Source organism: Mus musculus, chromosome X (genome assembly GCF_000001635.26).
Source record: "Mus musculus strain C57BL/6J chromosome X, GRCm38.p6 C57BL/6J".
Classification (NCBI taxonomy): domain Eukaryota; kingdom Metazoa; phylum Chordata; class Mammalia; order Rodentia; family Muridae; genus Mus; species Mus musculus.
This window is the reverse complement of record NC_000086.7, coordinates 114,568,495-114,575,341: the sequence shown is the minus strand read 5'-3', so window position 1 is coordinate 114,575,341 and position 6,847 is coordinate 114,568,495.

Here is a 6,847-nt window from a genome sequence, read left to right as displayed (position 1 = left end):
AGCTAAGAAAATACTGATTGATTTAGTATTGCTGATTTTAAAGGTTCTTTGTATATTTTGGACAGCTATTTTTTCAGATATATTTTGAAAACCATCTATTCCCACTGTGTAGCTTATATTTTCATTCTCTTTCTTTGTATCTTCTACAGAGAAGATTTATTTTTTAGTTCAAAAGAATACAATTTATCAGTTTTTTAATGGACTATCTGCTTGATGTTATATATAGTGTAACACTATCAAACAAAAACCACATAGATTGTTTTAAGGGTAACAATTTTGGGAGTTAGTTTTAGATCTTAAATCCATTTTGAACTAAGGTTCAAAAAGAAATTGTTGTATTTTTGAAATTAATTTTTATGAAGAAAACTATTTGTTGAAAAACTTACTTCAATCAATTATATTAAATTCACTCATTGGTCAAATATTGGTTTAGTGTATTTATGCAACCCTCTGTTACAATATAGTGATTGATCTATGTTTCTGTTAATGTCACCTCTCACACGTGCTATTGTCTTGCCAGCAAGAACACACGCATGAGAAACCAGATCCTTCTGCAGCAACTTTATTACACCAGTTTCAACATGAAGAGGAAGACCCCAAGCACCAAAAAGGCACTGCTTATATACACCTTAGTATGGTGTGTCCACACCTGATTGGCTGCTCTCCCAGAGCCTCATCACCATGTCCCGGGATGGGCCGTGACTTGGCACGAAAACACTCTTGCACATGTGCACATTGCTTGTTTACCAATTAAGCCACGCAGGCACAGTGGAAACTGCTTCCCACATCTCCCCCTTTTTGTTTTATTAAAACAAGGCTGGTCTAGGCCTCTGCAGTTACGCCCATCTGCTGTGGCCCCTGTTTTAGGTCGTTCCTCTAATGTCACAGCCTTACCTATATACCTGCGCAGCTCTCCTGTCTGCATGCAGCAGGTGCATCAAAAGGCCAGGATGTTGATTAATCTATGGCCAGATTTTGATTGCTGCAAACAAGCCTCATGGGTGAAGGTAGAGGTCTGATCCCCAGTGTGCAAGCATAGGGGCCCTACAAAAAACCATCCCTTGGGCTCATCACCCAGAGAGGTCTTGGCCAGCTCCCGTGTTGTTTTTCCTGGGGGAAGGAAACTACGACACTGAACCTTCATGCAATCAGACGTGCCTTCCACAGGATGGCAACAGCAAGCTATCCTCTGTGCAGTGCTTAGCCTCGCAACCCATGGCATAACGCAGCATTATAGGTTGGTCTGTGCACGAGGAAAGTTGCCTGTCTCTGCATACCACAGTGCTGTGTGACAATAACTGCTAGATGGCCTAGGGTGAACTCTATGAGCAAGGCCAGCCTGGTTTTAAGGAAAAATTTTAGTGGAGAAATCATGATCACCCTGTCACGTGCAATGAGGAAACCTCAGCAATGTGCAAGGGCTGATCAATGATCATTGAGTCTCTCTCATCCCAGTGCAATGGATCCGCAGATCCATGGGGTGGAGCAGATCCAAGAGCAGAGAACTCAGATGCCGAAACAAATTTCAGGGGAGACCCCTTGTTCAATGGCCACAAATGCTTGAGTGATAACGACCTTGTCACGTTTCTGTTGAGATCTGAATTTGCAAACCAACCATAGCATAAACACTATCCCACAACATAAGGCTGTGCCAAACAATATAGCCGCTACCCACTCCTTAAAATAATAAAATACAGAGACAAGCCAAGAGGTAAAATCTCCAAGGGCCACTGGTTCCACTCTGGTCCCATTGAGGTTCAGGATCTGTATCTGCAGCTGCATCTGCAACCTTTTCAGCTCCTGCGACCAGTTCCCGTTCAGGTGATTCGATAGATCTGTACTCTTAATAAAAGAATCATTAATATACCTAACGGGATTAATGCTGCCCAATTAAAGATAATCTACTCTTATACACCCGTGGCTCTTGAGGAGTTTGTCGTGCATAAGGCACATCCAAAAAATATTCCTTTGCAAAATACAAAGGCAAGGTAAAAGAATTGGAATGTACCAGTAAAGGTACTGGCCATGATCTTACTATGGCCCACAGAGGTATACTTATTCTGGTCTCAATCATCAGGAGCAAGAGGATCATCTTGCGGTTCATCTTGCTCTTTCACGATCCTTGTCAGTCGAGTCGGGACCCAAAGTAGATTTTCTTCACCCTGTGGAAAAACACAAATAGCTCCCTGGGATCTGATTAAAATAGGATCCAGGCCATACAATTTATTATCAGGGACATTTTTCCATTTGACCATTTCCTTTGGCCTATCGGGCTCAGAACTATGATGATCAGCCGCAGAGTGACCATTCTCATCAAGATTTTAAAAATTAATAGTAAAGAGTGCCATGGAAACAGCTACTCTTGGTACTGGGGATATCGTGTCTTCCACAATTCACCTTCTTTGTTTTATTGAATAAGCTTTTATAGTGCGATGAGCACATTCCACAATGTCTTGTCCTTGTGGATTGTAAGGAAAGCCAGTCAGATGTGAAACATTCATTTGATGGCAAAATTGTTGAAACTTATTAGAAACATATGCTGGCCCATTGTCAGCTTTTAGAATTTTAGGTTTACCCCAAGCACTCCATGCCTCTAAGCAGTGCTGTATTACATGTGAGGCTTTTTCACCTGTCAAAGGTGTGGCAAACATGATGCCAGAACAAGTATCAATTGACACATGTAAGTATTGACTTCTTCCAAAAGAAGGAACATGTGTGACATCCATTTACCAGACCTGTAATGATCTTATACCACATGGGTTTATTCCCACATGAGGCGTAAGCAAAAATCCACAGCAATTTTGGCATTGATGACAATTTTCCTAGCTTCCTTTCTAGTCAAATTAAATCGGCGGTGTAAAGTTTCAGCAGTCACATGAAAGTGTTTATGAAATTCTGTTGCTGTTTCTAACTGTGAAGACAATGCTGCGACTATAAACTTTGTTGCTTTATCAGCCAAATCATTTCCATAGGACATAGGACCTGGGAGGCCCGAATGTGCCCTAATATGGGTTATGTAGACAGGATGTCTTCTATTAATTAAGGCAGACTGTATTTGTTGGAAAACGTTAGCAACTCTGCTAGAGGATTTTATTAATACTGCTGCTTCAAGATTATTAACTGCATTCACCACATAAGCAGAATCAGACACAATATTAAGAGGTCCTTGTATAATCTTTGTCAGATGTCCTCCTGCCTCTCCTTTCCACGCCTTAATGGCAGCAGCTGAAACCTGAGCGTATGCTCCCCAATTATAATTTGTCTGATTAGCTGCATATGGTCCCTGACCTGTCAGCAGATCAAACGTCCAAATTCTCTGATCACCTTCAGCTGCGGCATTAGCTCTTGCTTGCGTTTGAGAGGCATCATACCATCCTTGAAAGTGCTTTAAGGCTTTCCATTCTAAATACTGCCCCATATTGGTGAGCACAGCCTTTGCCACCATTTGCCAATCTCCCGGAGTCATGGCCAAAGTAGCAAGTCTTTCGACTTGAGATAAAGTAAAATTGGCACTAACTCCATAATTACGGACTGACTCAGCAAGTTCTTTGATCTGTATGTGCTCCACAGACGCGTGAATGCGTCCTTCATCCCATCCGCTGCCTCAAAGATAGGAAACATCTGTTGTAATTTTTGCAGCTCGTCTTGAGGGATAAAAGAATCTGATAAAAGAAAAGAGCAGAAATTTTCTGGAGACAGAACCATGCCCTGACTTAAACCACCATTTCCTTTTAACTTCTTCCTTGGCTCACTAGTTCTACCCTCATCAGGGTGGTATCTTTCTTCCCCATAGTGGGCTGCTTCTTCCTCTAAGTCTTCTTTCTCTGAGGGACTAAGTTCTTCACTTGAACTTGGGCTATCAAGTCCTAAACCCTCAAGTTCTTTTAGCGAATAAAGGTTCTTCCTCTCGGGGGACTTCTTCCCCTTCTTTTTTCTCTTCTCCCCTTTATTTTTCCTCCTCTTTCTCTCTCCCTTCTCCTTTTTCTCTCCCAGGGCGTCCTTTCCCTTTTCTTTCTCTTCCTCAGATCCAGAATCCTTGGAAGGGCCTTGTTCCTTAGGTATACCTTTTTTTCTTTGAGCTCCCAATCTTTTACCCTGCTCTGTTTCTGACATGCTGTCTTGAACCTCCTCCAGAACTCCCTGTCCTGCTTTCACTATAAGGAAAAGGATAAGTGCTGCAAAAACAATTACAAAGGCTTCCATTGCCCCTTCTAATTGTAAAGAAAGACCAGAACCAAACATGCCTCTCAGAACCTTAAAAAAACAACCTGACTGCAGTTCTGAATCCGCCCCGCGAACAGAGGGTCTCCTCGGTGCCGGAGATGGTAAGGCAGTTCCTGGGTTTCGGCACCAATTCTCACACGCGCTATTGTCTCGCCAGCAAGAACACACACGTGAGAAACCGAATCCTTCTGCAGCAACTTTATTAAACCAGTTTCAACATGAAGAGGAAGACCCCAAGCACCAAAAAGGCGCTGCTTATATACACCTTAGTATGGTGTGTCCACACCTGATTGGCTGGTCTCCCAGAGCCTCATTATCATGCCCCGGGATGGGCCGTGACTTGGCACGAAAACACTCTCGCACATGTGCACATTGCTTCTTTACCAATTAAGCCATGCAGGCACAGCAGAAACTGCTTCCCACAGTCACCTGTCAATTCTTGTAGATATATTGATAGTTATACATTCATTATAGCAATTGTCCAGCTTTGTTCCTCAATATTTTGTGGCTATGCTGGAAATTTTATCTAAACTTTAAAATCATTGTCCCAATATCAGTATAATTTATGATTATTAAGAAAAGTAAAATATTTTAGTTAGATTTTCTATTTATCAAAATGTTTACAAATTATATTGACTTATGATTTATTGTGTGTTCATGATCTTGCATACATGTGGAAGACAGGACACCTTTAAGGACTCACTTATGTTCTTACACCATATAGGTCTCAAGGACTGAAGTAATATCATTATATTTGATTACACATTCTTTTAGTCATGGTTCCATCTTATTTTTTGTATTAACATTCTTATATTTCTAGTTATTACTCTTTAGTCCTAAATTCTCAGGAATGCACTTAGATCTCTTATGAGCTCTACCTCATTTATTAGTTCACCTTTTTTTTTAGTGAATTCTTGTTTTTAGTATTTAAAGTTCCCATTTTTGAAAACATACTTTATCGAAACACTCTTAAGATTTTATGATCTATTTCTCTACTGGTACTAAGAACTCATGTACTTATGTAGCAGATGTGCAGCTTGGTCTTCATGCAGGTCCTCCTACAACTGGAGCAGTAGGCTAACCCTGATGCCAAGTCCAGCAAGGCCTTGGTGGAGACAGAATGACATGGTTTCTACCCCTGGAAAAAGGCAAGCAGGCATGGGCCTCCATGAGTGTTGATAAGTGCTGTGAGCATAAGGCTTGTTTTTATAATAATGTACATATTTTACTTTCCTCCTAGAAATGTCCTCCTTGTTAACATTAATGACTCCATGATAATTACGACAGCATGCGTCTGGGAGGGGAAAGTGTGCCTAATGTCTTAGCAAAATTATAAATGCTGAGACCTTCACGATACCCCTAAGACTGTGGAGATATAACTCTTAAAAAGCTGAATTCAAAAATATGTAATTTCTCATCTATACAAAAATATAAAGAGGCAATATGACTTGTATAAGGATCTTCACAGTTCTAAAAGAACAAAAGCAGTTACACTATGAGCCAGCTAGTCAGAAAGTTAGAAAGATAGGCAGATACAAATACAGACAGAGTGCTGGGTTCAAGGTTAGTGTGGGATGGAGCAAATTTAGGTCCAGCCATGGCTGGAATGGTAATTCCAGTGCAGGGTCCCAGCCGGGTATTTTATTGTCTGTGATTATGGTTGCTGTAACTTCCTAAGAGTCAAGGAGCTAAGGTTATAAAATGCTGATTCATAGGATGGTCAAGAGGGAACCTGGAATAAATAGCTGAATTCATTTTTAAATAAAAACTGGGTTGCATGAGATGAACTAGCAGAAAGTGATAGCAGTTCTAGTTTTAGATTTTTTTCTTTTTTTCCCATTTTTATTAGGTATTTAGCTCATTTACATTTCCAATGCTGTACCAAAAGTCCCCCATACCCACCCACCCCCACTCCCCTACCACCCACTCCCCCTTTTTGGCCCTGGTGTTCCCCTGTACTGGGGCATATAAAGTTTGCAAGTCCAATGGGCCTCTCTTTGCTGTGATGGCCGACTAGGCCATCTTTTGATATATATGCAGCTAGAGACAAGAGCTCCGGGGTACTGCTTAGTTCATATTGTTGTTCCACCTATAGGGTTGCAGTTCCCTTTAGTTCCTTGGGTGCTTTCTCTAGTTCCTCCATTGGGGGCCCTGTGGTCCATTCAATAGCTGACTGTGAGCATCCACTTCTGTGTTTGCTAGGCACTGGCATAGTCTCGCAAGAGACAGCTATATCTGGGTCCTTTCAGCAAAATCTTGCTAGTGTATGCAATGGTGTCAGCATTTGGAAGCTGATCATGGGATGGATCTCTGGATATGGCAATCACTAGATGGTCCATCCTTTCGTCACACTTCCAAATTTTGTCTCTGTAACTCCTTCCATGGGTGTTTTGTTTCCGATTCTAAGAAGGGGCAACGTGTCCACACTTTGGTCTTCGTTCTCTTGAGTTTAATGTGTTTAGCAAATTGTATCTTATATCTTGGGTATCCTAAATTTCTGGGCTAATATCCACTTATCAGTGAGTACATATTGTGAGAGTTCCTTTGTGATTGGGTTACCTCACTCAGGATGATGCCCTCCAGGTCCATCCATTTGCCTAGGAATTTCATAAATTCATTCTTT